Source organism: Bos taurus, chromosome 23 (genome assembly GCF_002263795.3).
Source record: "Bos taurus isolate L1 Dominette 01449 registration number 42190680 breed Hereford chromosome 23, ARS-UCD2.0, whole genome shotgun sequence".
Taxonomy (NCBI): Eukaryota; Metazoa; Chordata; class Mammalia; order Artiodactyla; family Bovidae; genus Bos; species Bos taurus.
In genome coordinates this window covers 42148234-42176230 of record NC_037350.1, presented here as the reverse complement: position 1 = coordinate 42176230, position 27997 = coordinate 42148234, and the positions used below count along the sequence as shown (strand labels likewise).

General features: G+C 45.0%; 2 long non-coding RNA genes across 3 annotated transcripts; one reads left to right on the top strand and one right to left on the bottom strand.

The window, feature by feature from the left end:
* Nucleotides 1–626: 626 nt before the first annotated feature.
* LOC132343649 (uncharacterized) lies at nt 627–25752 on the bottom strand. 2 transcript variants are annotated; one of them, XR_009492583.1, is made up of 3 exons: nt 24011–24837; nt 22865–23119; nt 627–3488 (listed from the first exon to the last, which is right to left on the bottom strand). It is a non-coding gene; the product is annotated as an uncharacterized lncRNA (long non-coding RNA). The 2 variants fall into 2 exon arrangements; XR_009492582.1 differs by lacking the exon at nt 627–3488 and adding an exon at nt 25555–25752 and having other exon boundaries at nt 22498–23119; nt 24011–24120.
* LOC132343648 (uncharacterized) lies at nt 12976–17946 on the top strand. The gene is made up of 3 exons (XR_009492581.1): nt 12976–13059; nt 13694–13761; nt 17543–17946. It is a non-coding gene; the product is annotated as an uncharacterized lncRNA (long non-coding RNA).
* Nucleotides 25753–27997: the final 2245 nt, after the last annotated feature.

Genomic DNA, 27997 nt, shown 5'->3' with positions numbered 1-27997 from the left:
TCTCAGTATGGATGATACGTGTCCCTTCAACCCATATCCTACCTCCCGAAAAGAACCACCACCAGCATTTGTGTGCCATGTTCTTCATCTCTCTGCCCGTCTTCATATTAGGTACTCTTAAAAAGCATTATTTGCTTGTTTTCCACAGTTTATTTTAACTTTTTCTCTTATTCTACAGATTGACGTTTTGTAGAAACATAACTCCCATATGTGTTGATTTTCCTATTTGAAGTAAGACTGCATAATTTTGTTTTAAATGCACTTTGTATTTCCAAGAAAGCATGCTACTGAGCAAAACTGAAACATGATACTAGTTAATGCTGACTTTGTAAAAGTTCCATGAAAAAGGTAATTTTATTTGAGTTCTGCTCTGTAAATTTCATCCAAGTGAGCATAGATGCAGAAATAAACATTATTCAAATAAGTGAAGTGTAGTAAAATCTCACTAGTTTGGAATCCAACAATTTGGAATTTGAGATCACTCGTAAAAGATCTGAATTGAGGTTTATTCTTGCTTAAGAAGTCATTTCTTCATGACAATGAAAATGAATATTTTCAAATATGATTTTAGGGCCAAATATTTAAGAGATCAAGCTGCATGTTATAAAATGGTTATAAAAGAAAAATATATGGTTTAGTCTAATTTGACAATGCCTGAGCTTAAAAGTTTTTTGATTATCTATTACACAACTCTGTAATTCAGGTTATTCCTTAAATTATAAGGTCTATTGAGATGCGAGGGCAAACTTCATTGATTAGATACTCAACACCCACCTTCTCCCTTGCAGCCAGATACATTCCCAGCCTGCTTTGCAGCCAGCGATGAGCCTGTCGTAACCAAGTCCCTTGGGGGTAGAGGTGGAAGGGAAGAGCACAGGTCTTCTAGGAAGACTTGCTTTCCTGAAGCAAATGGAGCAGCTGCCTGCTCCCCACATTACCTGCCTTGTATGTTTTAGAGTTGCAACTGCATCTCACAAAAACAAAGGAAAGGCTAGGAGCAATGCAGAGATGCCAACTCTAATAACGCTGAGCAACGAAACCAATACAAGCAGCTGCTTCGCTCCAGACCTCTTACTCTATGAGAAAAATAAACCCGTATTTGTTTAAGCTACTGTGAGCTGGATGTCCTGTTACTGGGGGCCAAGTGCATGCCTACTCAATGCAAGGGTTTGGGGGCCTAGGCTCCTACAACATGTCAGTGCCCATACAGGCAAAGCAAAAGCAAAACTGTGTACAAATCAGTTATGTGGTGGTTTAGTCACTAAGTCATGTCCTACTCTTGTGACCCCATGGACTGCAGCCCGCCAGGCTCCTCTGTCCATGGGATTCTCCAGGCAAGAACACTAGACTGGGTTGCCATTTCCTTCTCCAGAGGATCTTCCTGACCAAGGAATCAAAACCAGTTATGAGATGCCTTCAAACTGTCAGTGCACAGATGGAAGTAATAAGGTTGACTCCAAAGTAGAGTTCAGAACTCCACAGACACAGACACACACACAGTGCAAGGGGCTGAGCACTAGCTAATTCTTAGTCAAGAATTCAATAGAGTCCTGCTGAAGTAAGCCTTTTACTTTAAATTGTGTTTTGCATCCTTCTAAAAAGTAATGTGGTTTCTTTCCAGCCATTAAAAAAAGAAAAGAATAATTCCTCTCAAATCAGTTTAGCCTTTTAACTTCAATTTGGACTCCACTATTCTATTTTGAAGTAAATATTCTCAGAACAACAGGCAAAGCTATATTCAAACATAAATGTTAAACCTGTTCCAGATGTAATTCTTTTTATTATTAACTGCCATTCCACTAAATCATGGTAATAAACATGGGTTCTAGAATTGGAATGCCCAGTTCCCAACCCTAGTTCTATCATGGATGGACTCTGTGAACTGGAATTTGAACTTTCGTGCCTTAGTTTTCTCATCTGTAAAAAAGAGAGAAATAGAGTTCCTCTTTAATGAGTAATTGTGATAAATTACTGAGATGTACCATGTTTGAAAAGCATATGGAATAATAAGCACTCAGTAATATTAGGCATTATTATGAGTATTCCAAAGTTGATTCTATTTCTTATATACAAATACACAGACTATGCATATATGTATGTGCACATGTGTAAGTAGGCATGTGTATGTACAATCATTTTTGTTTTACTCTGTATTCTCATCTAAAGCATGGATTAACATAAAAATCAGATAATCCAACCTCCCTCACCCCAATGTAAATCTAGACTAAGCTATAATGAACAAATTTCCCTTAATCTCTTTTGCTTTTTTTTTTTTTTTAATTCTGTGTCTAAGTTCATTTGGTTAAAATTTGTGTAATGGAACTCTAAAAGCCATTTATTCTTATTTCCATGAAAAACCTGAAGAAGTATGGGTACTTCTTGAAACGTCTTCTTGGGCTAGCCCTTTTGAGCATCAGCTGTCACTATCGCCCATTAGCAAACATGTTTGGGGTTGTGTTTGATTGGATTTTGTCTTTTTATCTTTCCCCTTCTTGCAAAACTGCTGTTAACGTCTATCTGTTTCTCACTGTCTTCATCTGTGCCCTGGAATCCCTTTCCATCTTTAAGTTTAAATACATGACCTTTGTGCCTCTTAGCATCATGCTCTTCTTAATATTTATTCTCCGTCTCCTCTCCTGAACAAAGTGCCTCTGGGTGCTTCCTCCTCCCTGGGTCAGGCTTTCTGCAGGCTGTTTCCTCCACCCGGCTTCTTCCCCACATCCCAGCGTTTATCATCCTGAATGCTCCCACTGCGAGATCACTATCTTTCAAATTGCCTCCCTGAGCCGCAGCTGCCACCACTCCTCTGCCCTGGTCAGTGTCGAGTCTAAGAGACCTGTCCTCTCGTCAGCTTCCCTATCTTCCACATTAAAAAGTTGTCATCGTCACATTTCACTTGTCAGCAACATGATGCGTGAATCAGATATTTCCTTTTACGCTTTCATCTTTGCCACACGTAAGAATTAGTGTCTAATGACACAGAGGCGAAAAGTTAATGGAAATTTAATTGAAAAAACTACCATCCCAGCAGGAATTGAACCTGGTGGCCTTAACACAGACGGCAGATATTTCATCCACTAGGCTCTGGAATTTGGTTTAGCATGCTTGGAGAAGGATGGTATCACTTTGGTAAACAGATAATTCCCACATTTTCCTAGTACTACTTTGGTCAACAGAATAGAGTGGGTTCTGATTTAAATGTAAGGGCTATCCACTTTCAAGATTCCAAACAGGGGAGTTTTAATGAAAATAGGATTTAATTTCCTGTAAATGTTTGAGTTCTTCAACCCTAATATATAGAAATAATGAATATTTGTGCACATAAAACATACTTGCCTCTTAGTGAGAGCAGCACTTAGTCGCTTCTGCCCAGAAGAACTCCAGGAGAATTTTTCAAGGATTATAAATCACACCTCAGATTTTTCTAGAAGAAATGATGCTATCTGAACACTTTTGTCCCTCCTCCTTTCATATTTTTCTCCAGAAGCCTAAATCATGAAGAAATGGAGAAGGTACACAGTTTTGATGATTTAACAGTAATGGAACCCTGCAGGAATTTAGACCATCAGGCTATCATTACATATCTTTATGTAAGAATAAATTAATTAAGCTTAGCAAACATGTATTATCCAGATTAACCTAGAGCTTTCACCCAGTGTGTAATATTCAAGATTGAGTGAGGCTTCCTGAAAGATTGAGAGAGGTATCTACCCCTCAGCCTTTGGTTCGCATTCAGCATTTTAGAATATTTTGCTATTTCCCTGTGCCTGGTTAAGCAGCTGTATGCACCACAATATGTAACTTTAACTAACTTAACCTTCAAATCATTGAAAAAATTATAAAAGATTCACAGAAAAAAGCCACAGGTTGAAAGTACTGCCAATAACATCAGCCCAAGCAAACCATGAGAAAACGGCAAAGCTCGCAGCTCTCACGCTTTGACAAGCTCTACAACAGTCACATCACAAGTGAGCAACAGTGAAGCCTTCATTTCCAAAAGGTCAACCAAGAAAAGATCTCAAGGTTATTTTTTAAAACTTGTTTACAATGGGCACCAACACCCACAATCATTAACACTGAACCTTGCATTATGACTTGAGATACTAGCCAGTGATGGTATGGAATCTTGGTGATTAGCAAGACATTAAAAGAAAAACACGCAGAACTAGAAAGCAAATGTCTACAGTTTTAATTAGGCTTAAAGTTATGTGAAACCCAACCAGGATTTATAAAACTTGATTAAGCTTAATGATATTTAAAAGCCTCTCTATCGTGAAGCAAAAATGTTTTTGAGTTGCTAGCAAATAGAAATCATGTTGCTTTTCCAGTACAGTGCACACAGGTAGAGAACACAAGTTGTGTTTTCCCAAAAGGACATGGATCTCATTGGCGTACACAATATAACATCCTCATGCAAACTACTGATCTAACATTAACAGTAAACCCATATTCCAATGATAAGCTTATCCTTCCAACAAAAATCATAAAATCCATCAGCGTGATTTTCTGTTAATGAAAATTAGGAAGACGCAAGCTTTTCTTCTTTTCTTTTTTTTATATTTCACAGTGACACTCACTGACTTATAGCTGGCATTTGTGAAACCTACAGTAAAGTGACATCACACGCACGTTTAACTTGTACATATTCACTATATCCATTCAAGGGGAAAAAGCAGTGTGAGAAAGAGGAGAGGGGCACGCACAGGGCAACAGGAAGGAGAGAGAGCAGGCGAGGGGAAAATTTTCCAATAACGAGTGATTCTACCCACCCTTTCTCTCAGTGTGTGAATGCCCTGGAGAGCACAGGAAAGCAGAGATGTGAATCTACTCTGCCCTAAATCAATCTTTGCTCCTGCTTATCTCTCGGAGCCTCTTGCTGAAATGCTGATGTTTAAGGATCTGGCGCTGAAAAATTAAATATTTCGTACATAGTCTTTAACTGTATACATGTTTTCGTATACACTAAACATACCAATGCTATAAACTATGTATACTGCATGAAAATGGGCAAATTATAACTGAATTTTTAAAAATATAATAGCTTCTCACCTTCTATGCCGACTTTAGAACCTAGTCCTCCCGTATGGTGTGATCCCAGTGAATGTATACTGGGATTGAAAATTCAGTTAGGTTAGCAATGGTGTGTGTGTGTGCTCAGTCATGTCTGACTTTTTGCGACCCCATGGCTTATAGACACCCGCCAGGCTCCTCTGTCCGTGGAATTTTCCAGGCAAGAATACTGGAGTAGGTTGCCATTTCCTTCTCCAGGGGATCTTTCTGACCCAGGGATCGAACCCGTGTCTCCTGTGTCTCCTGCACTGGCAGGCAGATTCTTTACCACTGTACCGCCTGGTAAGCCCAGTGCTGTAACAGTGGGGAAAAGGAGTTTACCATCTGGAAAGCAAGAGTATGGCTAGCCTTAGCTTCAGACAGAGAAGCGGCAGGGTGGAGGGTGGTGGTAGAAAGCACTGCTGGAAATGAGTACAGCTTCAGGGTTTATCCTCAGAGGGTGTCCCCGGGATGTCCTGTTCCTGTTTTGAGTTTCCTCATATGACTAAATCAGTTGCTTCCTTCTCTCTGCCTCAGCTACTCCTCCTAAGAAACAGGGCAGAATATCTACTCCTTGTTTATTGTCACAAAAGAATACAGTGGTTGGTGATTAGATCTAATTACTAGGTCATCTGTTCACTGATGCTCAAGTATTCAGCACACTGGAGAATCTAAGAAGACAGTCAAATTTTCACTAGAAAAACCCATCCTGTTTCATCCCCCAAAGAGGGCTGAACGTTGAGGCGTAGAGACAATTATGATAGAGTGAGTGTCCCTTTGCGTGACAAACATCACAGTGACGCTCTTACTTAATTCAGTGCATCAGGAGAAGGTTTTTCCCAGTGTTAAACCCAAATCCAAAAGGCTTCATCTGAATTGCTTCAGCTTCCTAATCTCAACTGAGTGATATCCAAAATACATAAACAACCAACCAAACAATCTGGGAAAATCTTACATGAGCGCCTGCAGTCTGAAAAGCTGCCATGAGTAATAAGCCCTCCTCACTCCCCCTGCCCCGAACTCTGGGCCCCTTGCTGCGCTCCACAGTCCAGTGCTCGCTAACACGCCAGGTTAATGCTGAGAAGGAACTCTAACCACAAAGGATCAAAAAGCAAATATTTTTGCCCAAAGCTAATGTAGCAAATTACATGCAAGATCTCAACTCCAAGAACCTTTTAAATGGTGCAAGTCCACACAAACACATAGCATCCAGTCTGCCAAGACTTAAAAACTAAATTAAATCTAAGTCAAGTCCCACTGGGGGACTTACGGAACCAGTTTAAAAGACTGGGGTTCTGGTCTTGGCAGGACCGCTAGCTTGTACTGTCCCCTAGGTAGCTGATTTCTCTCACTGGGCTTCTGTTTGACTGGCTACGAAGCCAACATTCTGCTCTGAGGGCACAGTGACTATCGGTAAGGTGAGAAGGTGGGCAGGGCACTCAGAGCTCCACTCCAGAAAGGTGTCTACGCACCGTCAGAAATTCAGCTACACGCTCTGTCGCCCTAACTGGGCTGCCACAGATGACTGTGTAGTCTGAAATGCAAAAGGGCACAGGAGGAGCTAAAGCCAAGCCTCTTTCCACCTGGAGCAGGGCTTCATCCAACTAGAGGAAAGGGTCTTAACCTTCACATATATGGTGCTTTGTGTCTCCAGGCCCAGACAAAGAGTTGATGTTTCAAAATTCCCTTAAAGATAGCCAGGCTTTCCTGGTGACTCAGATGGTAAAAAGTCCACCTGCAATGCCGGAGATCTGGGTTCAATCCCTGGATCAGGAAGATTCTCCTGGAGTAGGAAATGGCAACCCACTCGAGTATTCTTGCCTGGAGAATTCCATGGACAGAGGAGTCTGGTGGGCTGCAGTCCATGGGGTCGCAAAGAGTCAGACATGACTGAGCAAAGGGATGAAGGTTTAAAGATACCTAACAGATAGTGGCCCAAGCCTTAACTGGGGATGGGGCAGCAGTCAGAGTTAATGTCATTTTTCAGAAAGCAGAAGAAGGAGTCATTTACAAACAAAGCTGCTCTGGTGGGAGTCACGTTCGCAATGAACGTTTGTGGTCAGAAGGCTGGAAACAAGCAGAGACCTTGGATTGAGAGCCATCTTGGCACCATGGCCCCACCACCCAGCCAAGTTCTCCACATCCTGCTCCTTCGCCCACAGCTGCTGCTCCAAAAAGCAAAGCAGATGAAGCTAGGGAAGCTCAGGGAGAGAAAGTAGGTGCAGTAGGAAAGCGGGCTATGGCGACGGGGCATCGGAAAGCCTGGAGGTCAACCGGCTGCGTCTGGCTTCGCTCCGCCACACACTCGGTTGGATACTAAGCAGCAGAGCGGTGATTATTTTTTGAGCACTTAGGGGAAAATGTGTTTTTGTAAGTCAACGTGTATCATCAGTTCTGCGTCATTCTCATTCCTGACTCTCTTTATGCTTAGATTTCAAACTGTATTTCAATGAGGCATTTTCATCTTTGTCTATTAGTAGGGAAATAGACAAGCCTAGATCACAGACTTCCAAGGATACAGTGGCAACAAATGTGACCCTGAGAAGCAAGGCTACTAGGCTATCCTCCAGTGCCCGGGCAAGAGCTTCGGTGCCGAGAGCAGCAAGCAGCTGGTCACCAACAGAAGGCCCAGGGGCCTAACCTAGATTCAAGTGCAGAAGGGTAGCAACAAGGAAGATCTCACATATACTACACGCTGGTCAGATACTGCCATCCAAGCCAACATACAGATCCACCAACAAACTGTGGGATTTTTGTTTGGTTGGTTGGTTTTGATTTTCATGGATTCTGAATGTTTCTGAGCTTGGGTGGATGAGGAGAAGATGTAAGAGACAAAAGAAGGGTATTCCTCACTCCTTGATATAAACCAGTATCAGGAAATTAGTGAGAACGATTACACCTCTGACAGCGGGTTATTTTTGTTATCTCTAGTCTTTCCTGTGCTTCCCTAATTTTCTAACACAAATGAGTAGCTTCTAATAAGTGAGAAGCGGGGAGAAGACCCTTCATTATCTAAATTTATCTGATGCCCAGTGTGTCTCTGGATAATGAGTTTGGAGAGAGGGCAATCTATTTGGTTCTGAATTTCAGAAAACAAGACTTGAGATTTCAGCAAGTGATGGATTTATCTGAATCAACTTCCTTCCAAAGTTCTGAGAGGGAAAATTTGGATGACCAGAGGTCAAGTAGCAACAGACATCTATATTGACCTTTGAATAAACAACCCTTTCCTACCCCTCTCTGCACATAAGCACCAAAAGTCTACCCCGAGGGGCAATTTTGCAATGTCTGTCTCTGAAAAGTTTTAGCCCACAGTACTTGTAACAAAAATTTACACATTTTGGTTGCTTCTTAAGGTAAGGGAGTTTCTGAGGTGAGTCATAGAAACAAAGAAATGGGGGACATCGCAAGAGATGTAGGTTTCTCTGTCAGATCCACACAGTGGAAATACCTGAGAACAGTTATGGTTTAATCTGTGTTCTCTCAACTGCTTTGTCAATGATCTGAGGTCCACAGGCAAATGTGTCAGGCAAAGATGAAGTATGATTTCTTGACCTCAGCTCATGAAGTCTCCACTTGTGCTTTAGACAAATTAAATTAGAGAGAACAAAACCCTGGCCAAACCTATGACTGTTACAGACTGTCTATGCCAAGGAAGTAGAACTCATCAAGAACATGAAGTACTGGAAGGGAGGGCTCACGGGGGTCGAATGAACACAGTATTGCTAACATCCCTCAAAAAAAAGACGTAACCAGAGAACCAAAATGGTTTCTAGAAAAGTGAAAGGGGAGATCAGACCCCTTGGAGAAGTTCTTCTCTTCCCTTAATATCTTCTAAATATATTTGAACTTTGTTTCCTGCTTGGACTCACTTAATCTCCCCTGATCTATTCCACAGATGTGAGTTATACTTGGAAACACAGCGCAGGACTGCGTGGTTCCGACCCACGTGCTGGGCTCGTGAGCACCTCGGATTCCCACGGCACTGACGTCATTCACTGTCAGCACTGCCCACCTCCCTCCTGGCAAAGAGACACGTGACTCAGCCAACAGTGACCCCTGACTCAGTCACTGTGGGAGGAGAGCGTCATCCACGTCTGTGTGAGAGAAAGATCCCAAAAGGCCTGTGCGGGCTGCTGGGACTTGCCAAACAGCTCCTCTAACAGGTTAATTCCCTCATCCTCCCTTATTGTGCTTAAACATGGCATAATTTGTAATGTGTCAAAAAAACCCCACACTGGCTGACTTATAGTTACCTGGGCTCAGCACTCCACATTCCAAATCACAAATCTAAGTAGACGTGTTTACAAGAGAGTAAGGCGTGCGGAAGGACAGAGGCAGGCGGGCGTTGCCAGGCCTGAAGAGTAACTTGCACTGAAACACACAAACGCTCTGAAATTCTGGTTTTAAAATAACAAGCGTCCCCACTTGCTGAAACCTAATGTTTATGCTCATAACAGCCCCAAGGAAACATACTGTCATTCCCATTTTAGAGATGAGAAAATCAAGAGCAGAAAATTAGGTTAAGTTGCCCCAAATCTCACAGTTAGAAAATGATGGAGCTGAGTTTTCAAACTAAATTCACTCTCTGCTCTTCTAATCTCTAAAATCTAACAGAAATATTAAGCTACGAGTGTTAAATAAGTTTGGATGGAAAAAAAATGTAAAGAAATTTAGAGAATGGTGTGATCCAAGATATTCTAAGTCAGTTGTCTCATCATCATGATGTTATTCATGCTACTGCCGACAACCTAATTCAACCTAACTTCCTTCATACCAAGGAATATCAAATGCTGGGTGTGCTGCTTTCTGCTTAAATAGCTTGCTTCCAGCTTCCCTTACACTTCTTCCTCTCAGCCCACTGCTTGTGGGCCAACAAGGTCTCCCCAGGGCCGCATCAGTGCAAGATTGCCTCTGCCCCCTGCTCTCCTAACCCGGCAGGCCCTCCTCCATTCCTCAGAATCCACCCACCTGAGCCCAGGGAGCCCTGTGCTTAGCCGTAAAAATGCCACCTTCCTCAGCACCCTGGCTCGGCCCACTCCAGGCTAAAAATGGGCTCCACACAGTTTGACCCTGGCACATGCTTAGCAATCCTGCTATTTGCCCCTCATCCACACATGGCTCCTTTTCCCAATATAACTGCTATAGACCTTTTCGCCTTAAGACCCACATCCCGGCCAAATGCCCATGTCCTTCACCAAGAGTGCCCATCTCCTTCTTCACCAAGAGTCGGACATCTCCGAGAGTCAGCCTTGCCCTTGAGCTCCGCTTCACCTGCCATAATCCCTTTCTTCTGCCTGCCTCCCCTCCTCTTCCCTCTCCTAAGGCCACGGCCCTTCAGCACTCCTCCATCTACCCTCCCCTGAAGTCCTGAGGCACGTCTTGGTTGTACCTCTTATCTGACTGGCGAGGTACAGTTGCCAAGTACTTCTTATCTTTCTGCCTTTGAATCATCTTTTAATATTTTTAATTGCACAAACAACAGTCTGACTTATCTTTCTGTGTGCACATATCCTGTCTGCCCCACTGGATTGGGTGTCCTCCAACGCTCCGTCCTTTCCCATCTGCTCACCTCCCTCTCTAATGACTCCCCCGGAGAGAGCTCATCCACTTGTGAAACACTGTGTGTGTTGCACAGACGCCGTGTGTGCTGCACATGTTCATGCCACCAAGCCCCTGCTCAACCCTGGCCTGAGGGGCCTCTCCTTTTCTTATCAATCTAAACCCACACTCTTTTCTCAGGCCACTTCAAATTCCACTGAAGCTTTTTTCAGCAAACACAGATCCACGGTTATCTACTTATTCTCCGAATTCCTACGGCACTCCTGACTATACACATTGTGATGCTTATGAATAGTCTTGCTTTACTGTGTCTATGAAAAATGAAAGTGAAAGTTGCTCAGTCATGTCTGACTCTTTGCCATCCCATGGATTATACAGTCCATTAATCTCCAGGCCAGAATACTGGAGTGGATAGCCTTTCCCTTGTCCAGGGAATCTTCCCAATCCAGGGATCAAACCCAGGTCTCCCACATTGCAGGTGGATTCTTTACCAGGTGAGCCACAAGGGAAGCCCAAGAATACTGGAGTGGGTAGCCTATACCTTCTCCAGTGGGTCTTCCTGACCCAGGAATCAAACCGGGGTCTCCCACATTGCAGGTGGATTCTTCACCAGCTAAACCACAAGGGAAGCCCATGTCGATGCAAGCGTAGCTTCTATTTCCCTAAATAGGTTGTGAGCTTTCTGAGGACAGTAACCAAGTCTTTGGTTTCAGATTCCCCATGAATATCCATGACAGTGCTATGTACTCTGAGAGTACTTATCAATATCCTCCTAGCCACACACATCCTATATTTCAAAAATTAAAATGTAGCTCAGATTTCTTGTTTCAAATATGGCACAGTAAACTAAGGCTGCAGTAGCCCTAAACTACTTTTCACTGGAAAAGACCTTAACGCTGGGAAACACTGAGGGTAGGAAGAGAAGAGGGTGACAGAGGACGAGATGGTGGGATGGCATTATTGACTCAATGGACATGAGTTTGAGCAAACTCCGGGAGATAGTGGAGGAAAGGGAAGCCTGGTGTGCTGCAGTCCATGTGGTCACAAAGAGTTGGACATGACTTAGCAACTGAACAACAGCAGCTCTAAACTAAGTAATATCTGGAGCCAAAACTGAGCAAAATCTTAGCCCTTGTAATTAGAAGTTTTACGTGCTTAATGCTCTCCTTTCACAGGACACCAAGCTTGGTGACACTATAGACAGCACCCAGCTTCACAGGGTTGTCTTGCTTAGTTATTTAAGTCCCAAAATACAACACCTTGAAAGAATCTGTCTGAACCAAGAATTCAGCCCTCATTTGCTCGAGTGCAAAGCTGCATGCAGCCAAGCAAAGCTGACCTGATGAAAGCCAGTGTATTCAGCTTCCTTTTCAATCAGCAACCATAATTGCCACTGGTGTTCAACATGGCACGAACCACACCTGTGTGCTGGGGCCAGGATCAGTGGCCAGCTCAGCACCTTCCGAAGCCCAGGTGGCTGAAATCCAAGGCAAACAAGGCTGAACAGATGAACTGCGGCAGTGAGAACTGTAAAGTGCCACTGTGACCCAGGGAGCTTCCCCACGATCCGGCAAGGCAGGGTGTACCCTGTAACGTGCTAGATTTCGGGTTGATTCAGCCTCGCACCCTGGGAAGGTGGGTCTCCACTAACCGCTAAATGTGAAGAAATTCTCTTGCCTCTTCCTGGCCTGAAAATGTTGTTAGCCCTCTTGAATTAAGAAGCTAAGTGAAAGCCAAAGTGTTAATCACTCAGTTGTGTCCAACTCTGTGACCCCACAGACTGTAGCCCACCAAGCTCCCCATTAAGAACTAGGCCTCACCTTTGGGGCGAAGTGTAGCAAGCCCCTCAGCAGACCCAGACTTGAGGAGATAATTCTATACACAGATGATAACAAGCCAACAACCAACAATCTCAGGTTCTTCTGATATGAATTAAAGTCCACGGGAGCTGGAAACCACTTAGAATGTTCCATAAAATTATCAGGATAGTATTTTAGAAAGGCAGCCCCTCGACATCTATTAGTTCAAAAGCCAGAGTGGAGAGGGAAGGTAAAGAGGAGATAATAGACTCAGCAGACCGCAGGTACTTTCTTTGGTAATGAGATACCATAACTCAAATTTTGTTAGTTGTTTCTCGCTTTGTTTTCCCCAGGTCAAGCAATAGCAATTGGTAGAAAAGAGAGAAGAAATATAACTTACTCTTCACAAGTACATACACACAAGCCCATGCACAGTGGGGCTACAGACACTGCTAGTTCCGCCCCCTCCCCCTCCCACATGGAGAAAGCACTTATTCATTTTCCTATGATGTCAGCATCCTCTTTATGATCCTCCCCGAGGCACAAGGACGGAGTCACCTGTGCCTGGGGCACCTCTGTCTAAGTCCTGAGATTCTAGAACTCCAATCACTCATCCACTGGACCAACATTTATCAAGCATTTACTCTGTGTAAGTCCTGTGCTCTGAAGTCTGGGATATGCAGGCAGTAAAGGATTGATGCTTTTGAACTGTGGTATTGGAGAAGACTCTTGAGAGTCCCTTGGACTGCAAGGAGATCCAATCAGTCCATTCTAAAGGAGATCAGTCCTGGGTGTTCTTTGGAGGGAATGATGCTAAAGCTGAAACTCCAATACTTTGGCCACCTCATGAGAAGAGTTGACTCATTGGAAAAGACTCTGATGCTAGGAGGGATTGGGGGCAGGAGGAAAAGGGGACAACAGAGGATGAGATGGCTGGATGGCATCACCGACTCGATGGACATGAGTTTGGGTGAACTCTGGGAGTTGGTGATGGACAGGGAGGCCTGGTGTGCTGCAGTTCATAGGGTCGCAAAGAGTCGGACACGACTGAGCAACTGAACTGAACTGAACTGAGCCCCATTTTTGCATGGGACATGATTTTCATTTGAAAGAACAACTGATCAGACAAACTGTGATTACTTAGACTTGGTTATTAGGCAGATATTTCCCCCAAAATGAATGAAGTGGGCCTGTTACTTCAAGGGAAATAACGGACAGTGTGTATATAGCCCATGATAAAATTTGGAGAAATTTAGAATTCTGGAAAACTTGTCATTTACCAGGTAACTGAAAGAGGAAAGGACAGCAAGTCCAGGGAGATGTCTCCACCCCGAGGGCTGGGCAAGTGAAGGTGAGCTATCAAAACCCGGAGGCTCCAGGCCCCTGCAGAGGGGGCGTGGCCACTGGCTCTGATGGCCCTGAGGAAGCACAGCCAGATGGGTTCCTGAGGGCGAGATGAGTGGCAAAGTGGACTTAGCTGCTGCTACAGGAAGGAACTGCCTCTGCCGGGTTGAGGCAATAGGACTGGGGTACTGCTCACAGGAGATGCAAGCTGACCGGAAACCTACAGACAGCTGAACAGGAGGGAGCAAGTCCCTTCGCCCTTCTCCTGGGTGCCATCTCCCTCAAGCACCTCCTGCTGACCGAGCCCGACAGGGAGCCAGCTGACCAGCAGTGCAGAAGGACGGGTTCAGGGCTGAGGGGCAGTAACTTAGTACCTGTTACTGCTAGTTGCTTATTTGTCTCCGACTCTTTGTTAACCGACAAATTCCTCTGTCCATGGGGATTCTCCAGGCACGAATACTGGAGTGGGTAGCAATTCCCTTCGCCAAGGGATCTTCCCAACCCAGAGATCAAACCCTGGTCTTCTGCATTGCAGGCAGATTCTTTACCGTCTGAGCCACCAGGGAAGGGAATGGCTACCCACTCCAGTATTCTTGCTTGGAGAATTCCATGGACAGAGGAGCCTGGTGGGCTACAGTCCATAGCGTTGCACAGAGTCAGACACGACTGAGAAACTTTTTTTACTTACTTTTTCACTTTTACTTTCAACTTAATAACTGACAACCTGAATGGGACAGGAAGGCACCACGGGATTTGAGCAAAGGGTGACAGAGGCTGAGTCACTCTGAGGTGGGCGATGAGGACAGACAGTGGGAGGGCGGTGACAGTGCAGGGGGGCAGAGGCAGCTGGATTCGGGATATTGTTAGTCCCCATGGATTTGCCGATGACGTGCATGTGGGCTGGGAGAGAAGCAGAGGCGTCAGGGTGACTCCCGCGTTTTGGCCTGAGTCACTGAAAGGAGACACATCTATGTAGAGAGAGGAGACCGAGCAGAAGCACGCTTTGGAAAAGGGAGGGCGATATGGGGCTCTGCTTGGGGCAGGCTAGCTTTGAGGTGCGTGCTAGAAATCCAGAGATGATGTGGAGAGGCCATCAGATACCTGAGCCTGGAACTCAGGGGAGGGTCTAGGTTAGAGGTGTAGGAGTGAGAGTCACTCACTGTATGGATGGATTTCAGAGCCATGTGGCTAGACGAGGTGCTTCCCAGGTGGCGCTCGTGGTAAAGAACCTGCCTGTCAAAGCAGGAGACATAAAAGACGCAGGTTCAATCCCTGGATCGGAAAGATCCCCTGGAGGAGGGCATGGCAACCCACTCCAGTATTCTTGCCTGGAGAATCCCTTGGAGAGAGGAGCCTGGTGGGTTACAGTCCATAGGGTCACAAAGAGTCAGACATGACTGAAGCGACTTAGTATGCACACATCGTGTAGCTAGATGAGATCACCAGAGATGTGTTCGCATGGCTCAGGATGCACACGAAGGCTAGATATAAGATTTGGAGTCAGGATAATGTAGACTTGAACCCAACTCCATCACCGCTCATATTCCTGGGCAGCTCTCTATCGAAGCCTAGATTCCCTCATCTGTAACATGAGATGAGAGCGCATCGGTCCTCTGTGAGGATCCAACGCGGTAAAGTGAGGGAAACACTTACCGGTGCCTGACATGAATCCCAAGCTGGAAGAGGAGGCAGCAGTCGACTTTGTCCCCCTCAGTGAGAAAACTAAGGAGGGCAGAGGGGGACTTGAGTACCTCCTGATGTGCATGGGCACGAAGGTGGAGGAACAGCTCCTCATACTTGTGAACGACTGGCCGGGATGACCATCGGATATGAACAGGAAGGGAAGACAGTGTCACAGAAGGATGCTCTTCAAAAAAAAAAAAAGCAAGACTGTAAAATGCCAAAACTGAGTTTGCAGGCCGAGAGCAACAGAGAAACAGAATTCTTGCTGCAGGATGAACTATTGAGACGTCAGCGTGTGCCTGTCGTCAGCCGGGTGAGCTGCAGTTGAGTCAGGCTGAGCTTCGCATCACGACTCTCGGCCCCCACACACCACGCACTGCACGCTCCAGAACTGCCTGGGCACGGAGCCCCGACCTCTCGCTAATTGCTCACCTCTCATTAAGCATGCTCGCATGAGACAGGCATTTCTTTCCAAGAGCTCAACTGCAGGGTTATGTAAGCCTCTACTGAATTCCTGGCCCAAGAACCACGACCAGCTGCTTACACAGGGCACTCCCCTTCTAGGGGCTAGGTCAGTTCAGGAAACCGAACAGCAGATGACAAAGCTCAGAAAACGCAGCAGTGGTGGAGTGAAAGAGGCTGTCTGTCCTCAGGGGCTGCTTTCCTCAAGCACAGTGAGCACACTGCTTGTTGGACGCTTGCTGTGAAATCATAGGTCCCCCTACCCTGTCCACTACCCCACCCCCCTGCCAAGGTGTGACAGACCTTTTAACAAAGTCTCTCCACGGTCACCTTGTCTGATATCAACGCTCTTTACACGGTTCTGCTTATGACAGCCTTTTCCCACACAAGTTTCCAACACTTTCACAATGTAGAAAAACTCAACCGTCTAGGGATGATATTCCAAACAGCTGCTCCTGGATGCTAGGGCAGACCCATCTGGAACCGGGATTCTCGACCTCGGCTGCAAGTGGAGTCTCTAGGGGAGACTTTGAAGTGCTGATGCCTCGGCTCCACCCAGGCCGATTGTTATGGGATGCCTGCCCCACAGGTTCACATGCTGAAATCCTAAATCCCAGTCCCTCAGAGTGCAACTGGTGTGATATGGGGACTTGAAAACATGACCAAGGTAAAATGAGGTCACTAGGATGGGCCCTCATCCAGTACAACTGGTGTCATTACAAGAAGAGGAGATCAGGGCAAAGACATGGACAGACAGGGATGACCACATGGAGACACAGGGAGAAGACGGCTGTCTTGGAGTCCAGGAGAGAGGCCTCAGGAGAAACCCAGGCGGCCAGCATTTTGATCTCGGACTTCTAGCCTGCAGAACTGTGAGTCGATAAATCCCTGTTGTTTAAGGCATCCAGTCTGTGGAGCTTTGCTATGACAGCCCCAGGAAACTAACACACCAGTCAAGTCAGCATCTCTGGGACGGGGGCCCAAACATCAGTATTTCAAGTTCTTCACGTGTTTTGACTGTGCAGCTGTATTTTAGAATTTGCTGTTTTGGATTATAAATCCCCTCTGCTAAAACCAATGACCCTTAAGATCGTTTCACTAACACTGTATCATGCATGATGCTTGGTATAGTTTCCTTCCCTCCTTCCCTCCCATCAGTCCTTCCTTGACGACAATGAACAGGACAGATCACAGCCTTCACCTCAGCCTCATGCTCAGCATAAACAAAGGGCCACCTAAAATCCTTCTGTTAAAATTGGAACTGCTGGGTGGCTCCTAAAGTGTCAGTTGCCCAGTTGTGTCCAACTCTGTGACCATGGAGCTCTGTCCATGGAGTTCTCCAAGCAGGAATACTGGAGTGGGTAGCCATTTCCTTCTCTAGGGGATCTTCCTGACCCAGGGATCGAACCCAGGTCTCCCTTGTTGCAGGCAGATTCTCTACCATCTGAGCCACCAGGGAAGCCCAGGCAGCTCCTTTATTTCTAATAAAGCCAAGGACCTAGAAAGTGGCTCTAACCTGGCCAGAGACTCCAAATGAGAGCAAAGGCTGCTTCAAAGGCAAACAGGGAAAGATGAGGCAGTACCATCTCTCTTTGGGGAATGCCACTGCTGAACAGAACGTCTTTTTTCTTTTTTGTCAACAGTGACGTTGTCCGAGGAATGGTCAAATGATCACCACGAGTGCAGGCAGACACAGAGCTGGAGACAGACCTGTGTGATTGGCCAGGCCTCATTTTTCTGCCCCTGGTCACCACACTTCTGTAAATAACCATACCAAGAGGGACTGGGGAGCGTGAAAACCTCCTCGCCTGCCCTGTGCCTCTGTGTGCCTGCCTGTAACACAGACCCAGGGATCTGGACCTCAGAGCACCACTGGCGGGAAGGCAGACTGCCAGGAGTTTTAACCCTCGTCCTTTTCAACAAGGGAACCTTATCCTCATGTGTTTCCCTAGCACGTCTGTGTCATCCCCTCCCCCTCTTTTTTTTTTACTCATTCCTGAAAGCTTCTATTATTAATCACTGCATGGGGTAAATTTTCAAATCAGCAGTCAGGGTTTTTAAGCCTCATGATTTTTATCGCAGTCAAAAGGAGGCAGGTGACCAACACTGACGCTGTCTCCAAAATCTCCCAGCAGCTTACTTCCTTATGTTCATTCCTTCATTCTCATGGCCTTAGCAAGGCTGGGAATTTCCTCCCATCCAGCCATTTGGACCTTGGTGTCTGACCTCATCTCACGCCCAGACCCCGCCTTTCACATGACATCCAGAGGTTGAGGAAACCTTCCTATAACCTTGCGGCCACCCCATTTTAGGCCACTGAATGTCCAAAACCTTCCCTGCAAGTTCAGGCAGTTCAGGCGGGCAGCCTCACTGCTTGTGATCCCCACACTTACACGTACTGCTTCTGGGCTGCATCCTATTGAGCCCTCTATTCAATCCCACTCCTACAAAACGATAAGTACCCAAGACAGGGGAGCAGAGGGAAAGTCTATTATCAGGCACAAATGAAGAATCCATGATGTGTTCTCAAATCCCTCTTGGCGACTCCACAATCTGGGTGCAGATGTCAGGGTTGGTTGTTGTTCAGTCGCTCAGTCATGTCTGACTCTTTGTGACCCCATGGACTGCAGCACACCAGGCTGCCCTGTCCATCACCAACTCCCAGAGCTTGGTCAAACTCATGTCCATTGAGTCAGCGATACCATCCAACCATTTCATCCTTTGTTGTCCCCTTCTCCTCCCGCCTTCAATCTTTCCCAGCATCAGGGTCTTTTCAAAGGAGTTGGCTCTTCACATCAGGTGGCCAAAGTATTGGAGTTTCAGCTTCAGCATCAGTCCTTCCAATGAACGTTCAGGACTGATTTCCTTTAGGACTGACTGGTTTGATCTCTTTGCTGTCCAAGGGACTGTTTGACCTGGGGCTTCAGAACCCCATGAACAGCATGAAAAGACAGAAAGATATGGCGGGGTTGGGGGTGGGGGGGGTTCCTCTTTCTCTGCCCTCCTCTGGCCCAGCATCCAGCTCTCTCTAGGATTTCCCCCAGAAACTTGAATCTTCACCCTCCACTCTGGAGAGGAGCTGAGGAAAAGCCTGTACACAAAGCCCAACACAAAGGTCTCCCTCGTACAACAGCCCGAGGCCTGTCTGTGATGAAGGAGCCCTGCCTCAGACAGTTCCTTACCCAAAGGCCGCCTCCACCGCCCAGGATCCTGTCTCCACCATCCTCCCCCGTGAAGAGCGCCCCGGGGTCAAACAGAAGCTCTGCCCAGAGGGAACCAGCGCCAGGCGGTGACCCCTCTGGTCACATCGGGTCTCCCAGGAAGCTGGGTAGTGGGCTCAGTCACAGTCGAGACGGGCCGCCACTGAAGGGGTTCAGGGAGCAGCAAGCCAGCCTGGAGGCATGCCCGGGAGATGTGGCAAGCAGACGCCAAGGAAGCCTCAAGGCCCGAGGAAGAAAATCCGTGAGGAGTGGAAGGAGACACAGGAGGGTCTGCAGTCGGGAGCGGAGGCCAAAGCAGGAACAGAAAGAGCCGGCCTCATAAGACCAGGCCAGGCACTGTGGAATGAAAGAGGCACCCCTTTCCCTGCTGCTGACTCCATGTCCTGGGCTTGCTTCCTTCCCCGGGTGAGCAGGCAATAAATCCTCATCTCCTCGGCACCCCAAGGATGTCTCCGCCCCCACAACCTAAACCCGGGGGTCCGGGGCCCCTGCTCCGCACAAAATGAGCAGATGCTCCCCATCTGCCCACCCCCGCCCCGCCCTGGAGGCAGGCTCTGCTTCCAGGTCAGACACACAAGCTGAATTCACGGCCTCCAGCACAGAGCTGCTTCTCAGAGTTCAGTTTTCTTCCATCCAGCCTTCTACACTACGCCTGGGGGTGCGACCCTAATTTCCTACGATTCCTCATATGCCATGAGGTGAAAATAAACACTGTAAAAAAAATACATGCCCCAAAATAAGACCTTCAACCTTCCTCCTCCAGGTTGACAAGCAAACTGCAAGGGGCAGTTAAACTAGAATATCAACCGGTGCCCATGGAAGGAAAGCTGTAGGAATGCAAGCTGCGATTCCTTCACCCTCACACTTGGGGAGCCATCCCATCACTGCAGCAGCAAACTGGTGACGTGGGGGACAACTGGGGTCTCCGGGGTGAGGATGAACTCTAGGATGAGCAAGCTGTCCTTACCTCAAGTACAGAAACTAGGAATTCTCTATGTGTGTGTGTTAGTCACTCAGTCATGTCTGACTCTGCAACCCCATGGACTGTAGCCTGCCAGGCTCCTCAGTTCATGGAATTCTCCAGGCCATGCCCTCCTCCAGGGGATCTTCCCAACCCAGGGCTCGAACCTGGGTCTCCTGTATTGCAGGCAGATTTTTTACCATTGAGCCACCAGGAAAGCCCCAGGAGTTTTCTACTTTTACCAAGGCCATTCTCCACACACACACACAAAATCTATGGAGGAGCTGATTCTGCAAAACTCAGAAAGGGAGAAAATGGGTCAACGAAAGCTATACAGGAAGATCAAGAAACCCTACGCCTACAAGGGTGACCCTTACTATGGAATGGGCTGATGCCAAAGAATCAGGGCCAGCCTTTTGCCTTCAGTCAGAAATGTATCAAAGGAACAGACTTCGGCTGTTTTTTTTCTGAAGGAGACCTTTCTTCTCTGTTTTCTTGAAAATTTATGACTCGATAGCCAATGTGTGTATATAGTTTATAGTGTATAGGTTCATGCCACATGGCATTTATATACATAATCTCAATTGAGTCTCAGCTTCAGAAATTCAGATTATGGTGGGATTGAAGTATGTAGACCCGTTCTCCACCATCAACCTCCTTCCTTCCTCCCCATTAGCTAGAGAGGTCCAGTGGCCGCTCTCCAAAGGACACCAACCCCATCCTCCCAAGGTGAGTTGTGCAGACGCAGTCTCTCACAGCAGAACTCTGCCTTTCTTCTGACCGAGCTCACAACCCAGATGATAAGGGGTATGTTATAATAACAATAAGATGATATTGTTCACACCAATAGGGCCTCACAGGCATGCCTGCAGGCCAGATGGACACCACCCCTTTCTGAATCTAAAGAGCAGTATTTTTAAGGGGACTCAGTCTAAAATGCATTGCAATTTATCAAGAGAGTAAGTTATTCAAAACTTTGCTATTTCAACAATTATCAGTTAGCATATTCCCTCCCACATCCTGTGTGGACACTGGGCTGGGGACACTGACTTCTCAGACTCCAAAGCTGCCTACTGCTAGAATTGCTGGCATCTGACAACAGAGCAAAGAGAATAAATGCTACTATTAACTGACTCATGGGAGATCCCAGCACTTTAGAGGGAATCAAGACACCTGTCCCTTTCTCAGAACATGTTCACAAAAACGATGTACTCTCCAATGATGATAGCAAATGTAGGATTTCCCAAAAAAAGTATCTATCACCCTTGAAACAAAGGAAATAAGATAAAGCATGGCAGTCTTATCATCATTAAGGACAATGTTTATTTTATCCGGTCTTGTATACTTCCTGGGCTTCCCTGGTGGCTCAGAGGTAAAGAATTCACCTGCAATGCAGGAGACATGGGTTCGATCCCTGGGTTGGGAAAATACCCTGGAGAAGGAAATGGCAACCCACTCCAGTATTCTTGCCTGAAGAATCCCATGGACAGAGGAGCCTGGCAGGCTATAGTCCATGGGGTTGCAAAGAGTCAGACTTGACCTAGCAACTAAACAACAAGAACAACAAAAACTTCCTAATCTCCTTAAAATAAACATCCATTACCTTTTTAATGGAATATTGCTTAACATGTTACATAAAAAACACAAATATTTTCAGCAGTAGGAATGGAAGCTCATGTGATTCAAGGAGATTCTACAGGGCAAGAAGAAGAGGGGCCATTTAAAAATATCTCCAAAGGAGGGGGCAAAAGATCAGTCACTTTTTACAAAAAGATTTCTTGACTGCCTCCCAGTATGACGGATATTATAACAACACTCCCAGCTCTCAAAAAACAAAAGACACCTCCTTCTAAGTGTCTACAACGTGAGGCATGACCTGGAGGACCCCCTATTTCAATACATGTGTACGTCACCTACGGCTGAGCTCCTACGAGTGAAAGGCCCAAGCTTCTAGAAAAAGCATGTCCCAGTATTGGCAATGAAAGCTAATCAAAGGTACATATGCCGCTAACCAACACCAAAATCTGTCTGGTCACTGAGAAAACAAGGGCTCAGGTTATTTCCTCCCCACTGTCTGGGCAGGCAATCAGGTGATTAAGATGCCAACAATCCTAAGGGCCACTGAATGCTTTTTCCATAGAACTCACCATTTCTTGTGCTAGAGGATGTGAGCTTTGAGGTTGGGTGGTAGCTAGGTAGAGGGAGGAGGGCAGCAGGAAATGGGGGTGCAGTTACCTGGAGGCACGTGGTCACTACAGGAAGAAGAATAAGAATCAAGAGAAAGAAAAAAGGAGGCTAGAGATAAAAATGAAGACAAGAACAGCATTCCTTGTTACCAACATTGGGAAGATGATCTAGGTCTGCACTTCAAATTCATCAAGAGCAGGAATGGTCACTCACAAAAGTCAAAGGACAGAGGAGGCCCCAGGGTGACAAAGACTTTGTAATAAAAGAAAACACACCGGGGGAACCGAGTTTACAGATATTTGTGAAACAGAGTTGGAGAGAATCTCCACAATCTCACAGTCTTAGTCCTGTCAAATGGCAAATACCTCTTTTATGTGAGTATCAAACGATATTGGAGGCAGTACCATAAGCAAGACTTCAATGACATTGATTTTGCATATTCATAGAGTTGCTTCTAAAGAGGAACTCCCTTGATAGCCGGAGAGTTTCTTCACCTGAAAACTGCGATTGTGCCGCTCACTTAGCCACCACGTACAGGCCAATGGGAACAAATTCATCCAGCCCTCCTGACAGCATCACGCTGACACTTCAATTACCTGATAACTGCAGCCATGTTTTCCTGGCTGAGCAGGAAAACTTCAAAAGATCTTCACCTTTTTTCCTCTCCAGCTTCCGCTAACCTTCCACCTCCTTCTGCTTTCACGGCTGAGTCTCCACAGTAAGGTTGTAACCGACACACAGACAGAATACAAAGAGTCCAGACCTGAATTCAAATCCTGATTCCACTGTTTACCAGTGGCACGACCTTCGTCAGGACTTGCCTAGATGCTAATGAACTTCAGTTTTCTCATCTGTAAAATAGAAGTTGCAGTGAGAAATCAACTAAGAACTCTTTGGAACACATAAGTACTGTGGTGATTCATTGTAACGCCAATAATAGCAAGAAAATAGGGATTCAGCTTTACTCTCAAACCTAAAAGGAAAAGTACATTTCTTCTCACCTAAAATGCTCACTACTTGAGCAGGTTATATGTAGCCAATCTATCTTTGGTTTTAAGTAAAAATAGTCTGCTCCAATTATCCTGAAAACTTCTCAAGGGAAAATCACTGTTTAATCTGATAACATCATCCTCCCAATATAAGCAAAACAAACAAACAAAAAACAAACAAATTTTCTATGTTCAAGAAATAATTATAGGTGATTAACATGATGATAATGTTAATGATAAAGAAAAATATGGTATAGTCAACACCCCAAATTTACTTATAAGGAGCTTGGGGTTTTGTTCAGTCTAAAGATGGCAGCAGAGAATATTACAAATATCCCTGGGCTCCACTCTACTGAACACAAATTTCTTTCCACTGAAGCAACTGAAGCGCTTTCACCACATTGGTTTGTTTGCCCCTCACTGCCATGCGAGCTCCTACAGGTAAGACCTACATCTTAGTGACCTTTATATATCTGGTATTCGGCACAGAATGGGCCAGGATCATGGATAGATGGTCAGTCCACCTGCACTGACAGGGAAAATAAGATACAATCTTAAAACAAAAGCTATTGTACAAGTTTATATTATACTTACATCAGTTAAGAGTAAGCTCAGATGCAACTATCAAAATCCTAACAAAAATGGCTTAATCAAAACAAATGTGTATTTCTCTCTTACACAGAAGTCTAGGGCTGGTCTAGCTACAGCTCCACCTTGCCAGGGACTCATGTGCCTTGAGTCTCACCTACTTACTGTTCAGCGGTGTGTGGCTTTCGTTCCCAAGTTTACATCTGGGTCCAAGATGGCTCTGAAGTTCCACTGCTACACCTGCAATCCAGGTAGCAAGAAGGTGGAAGACAGGTCTGCATGGGTATTTGGGAAACAAAATGAATAACCTATGTCAAAGAATGCAGTTTTCTTCTAATATCCATTTCTTCCCTTTTAAATACTAGACTCTCAATTTTCACTCTAGCTAATTGCCATCCACAAAAAAATACTATATTCCCCAGCCTATCCTGTAGCTAAGTTGGCCACACAATTAAGTTGTAGACCATAAGATATGAGCAGAAGAATTGTGTGGAATTTCTGGAAAGTTCCTCTTCTTTAAAAGGAAGACAGATATGATGGCTGGAGTCCTAGCAGCCATCTTGAACCATAAAGACAAAAGCTACATTCTGAAAATGGCAGGCTAATAAACTAGAAGAAAACTGAATATTTGAAATTCTCATAGAAGAACTGTACCAGCTATGGACTGCCAACTCTGAACATCTTTTCAACAAGACAGTAATAAATTTTATCTTTTCTATGCTACTATTATATTCCTGTTTCTCATTAAGCTGAATCAGGACAAATATTTTTTTTCCTCCCCATTCTTATCTACCAGTTTCCAGTATCATTTTCTCCACCAACAATGGCCATCACTGAATGTTCTTTCTCTATCTTAACCTTTCTCACAGGGAGTAGGAAGTAAAGGACACACAGCTCGTAACTTTTATTTTTGCAAACTGTGAAGATTTTATAACAAAAGGAAATAAAACATGAGCATCAACAATTCCCTGTACAACTGCTGTGAGATAAAATTAAAAGAATCACCTCCAAAACCGCAGAAGCATTTCCCATTGCTACATAATATCTATGGTCATGTTTGCAGTATGTACCTGATAAGGAAGAGAACATATCTCTAGGTAAATGGTTCTTAATTAACTAACATACTATAAACTCATCAGGAAAAAATAGTTATTATTCTATATCAAACAGGTAGATCAAGACATCTTTGCAATCTGACCTAAAACCCATTTGAGCAAGATTATTTCATTTTATTTCCTATAAATCCCTATAGTAGAAATTTAAGACATGTACATTATCAAAACAACGTTAGAAATAAGCTGCTGTACACATATCATGAATACTAAAAATATTTTCCACACTACCAGCTATCTTCCCTAAGATTCAATTGGAGTTATGCCTATTGCAATAACCTCAATTCTTATTTTATTTTATCTATATTTAAAGGAGTTCAGTGCATGGCCAAGTATAAGATAAAGACATTTCTAAATTGACACCATGGAAAGATCAACATTAGTTAAGTTTTATGAAGATAGTGAATTGGTGTATGCTCAGTCGCTTAAGTCATGTCCAACTCTTTGCAACTCCATGGACTGTAGCCCACCAGGTTCCTCTGTCCATGGGATTCTCCAGGCAAGAATGCTGGAATGGGCTGCCATGCCCTGCTCCAGGGGCTCTTCCCTTCCCAGCGATGGAACCCACATCTCCTACATTGCAAGTGGATTCTTTACCTTTGAGTCACTGGTGAATCGGTAGCTTCTTTGAATCTTTCTGCAAGGTGATCTCTGACTGCAAATGATCACTACAGATCCTATGGTGGAGGAGAAAGACTGGTGGACCTAGAGTTTACTTCAGTGACCCGGATTCTTGTCCTAATTCCACTTCCAACACATAGTGTAAATTTGAACAAGTGTCGATCTCTTCAGCCTCTTTTCTGCTAAATGAAAATAATACCAACTTAATAATTTTGATGAGATTCAATAGCATGTTGAAGCAATTTATAATGGTAAAGAGTTGCATAATATATTATCTGTATGTCTGTATTAGATGGTAATGTTTGGGCTCTAAGTAGCAGAAACTAAATTGTGCCACCTCAAGTGTTTATATGTGTGTCTAGGCAGATAAGTGTGTGCTTCAAGTATACAGAATGTCCTGGGAGAAAAGGAAACAGCATTTATTACTACCATGACTGAGGGTTTTTTCCATGATAAAATGGGAGAGGGCCAAAGCAAAGGGATTTAGAAATAGCAAATCCCTTATTTCTGTTCTTTCAGGGATAATAATGAGTCCCCATATCTACAGTCCTGAAGGTCCCCACCCACATGACCCACACAATGCCCACTTCAAATGCACGTTAATGGTAGGCTGGCCCCTGCAAGAGAGCAACCGGAGTTAGGAAACAGAAGCACTTAAAATCACTTGAAGAAGCCCCTGAATATTCAACATGAGGGTTTTCTGGCAGTTGGGGCCAGCAGCGCCCATGTTTCTGAGGACCACCTTTCTAGGCAGGCAGCACCTCTTTCTGCGCAGATGCTACTGGAAAGCAGTGTGTGGCCTCCACAACTGTGTCAGTGGCTTCTCCTTCCCTCTGTCTTCTTCACTGTCTGTTCTACAAATACCCCCAACACTTTTAACTAAAGCCCCATGATACGCTGAACAGGTGTTACACCTCTGAATAATACCTAGTAATCAAGGACCCCTTTGCCCTCCATTCTCCTACAAATAATGCAAACTCATTCATCTTTGTGCAAAATAAGCTACTCCCGCTGTCTTTACCACAGTCTCCAGTGTCCACTGTAAACAACCACGGCTCCAGCTTCTGCTGCCTTATCGGCTCTAAAGCCCCGAGGACAGGCACCTAGAGAATCCAGAGCACCATCCTAACAACAGCCACCACCTCGATCCATCTCCTCTTCCCCGGGGGTCACCCAGGACGCTGCTGAGGAGGAAACAGTTCAGGTTAAATTGATGTCAGAATGGAGATACTGCTATCAAAAACTGAACGGCGGTTCCTCAGAAAATAAAAACAATACTACCAGTTGATGTAACAATTCTATTTTTGAGTATATACCCCAAATGACTGAAAACAGATCTTGAAATGATATTTGTATACCCACGCTCATAGCAGCATTCTTACTATAGACAAAAGGTAGAACTCAAGTGTCCATTGACAGATGTTTGGATAATCACAACGTGGTTTATACATACAATGGATATTATTCAGCCTGAAAAAGGTAGGACACTCTGACACCTGCTGCATGGCTGAACCGTAAGGACACAATGCCGAGTGGAAATAAACCAGTCACAAGATGACGAATACTGTATGACTACTTGTATGAGGTACCTAGAGCAGTCAGCTCATAGGGACAGAAAACAGAATGGTGGTTGCGGAGTAGGGTTATTGTTTAATGGATATAGAGCTTCAGTTTGCAAGATGAAAAGAGTTCTGGAGACGTTACAAAACTATCTGAATGTATTTAACACTACTGAGCCGTAGTGTTACACTTAAAAATGACTAAGATGGGACTTCCCTGATGGTCCAGTGGTTAAAAATCCACCTTGCGATGCAGGGTACACCAGTTCAATCCCTGGTCTGGGAAGACTGCACAGCCACAGAGCAGCTAGCCTGTGTGCCACTACTACTGAAGCCCATGAGCCTAGAGCCTGAGCTCCGCAACGAGAGAAGCCACCACAATGAGAAGCGCATGCGCTGCAACAGAGGGTAGCCCCACTTGCCACGCCTAGAGAGAGCCCCTGCACAGTGATGAAGACCCAGGGCAGCCAAAAATAATAAATAAATAATAAAAATTTTAATTTTGATAAGTGGTTAAGATGGTAAATATTATAATATGTATATTTTGCCATAGTGTTTTGTTTTGTTTAAAAAAAAAAAAAAAGAGGCCAGAATCTTCTATATCCTCCCCTGGAGCCATGATTTCCATAAGTCCAGCTCTGTAAAGCCCAACCTCAGAAGGCCAACCCAGCTCACACTCAGATCCTGCCATGACCCAAATCCCTTCCAGCTGATGGGAACCTTTCCATCATTGAACTTGTATAACCAGGTAATGAACGCAATCTCAGTCCCAAACTGTGTTGTAGAAGAATATTTTCAGATGTAACGAGGTCCCCACATGGGTAGGACTTTAAGAAACTGCAATGATATACTGTTTCTTG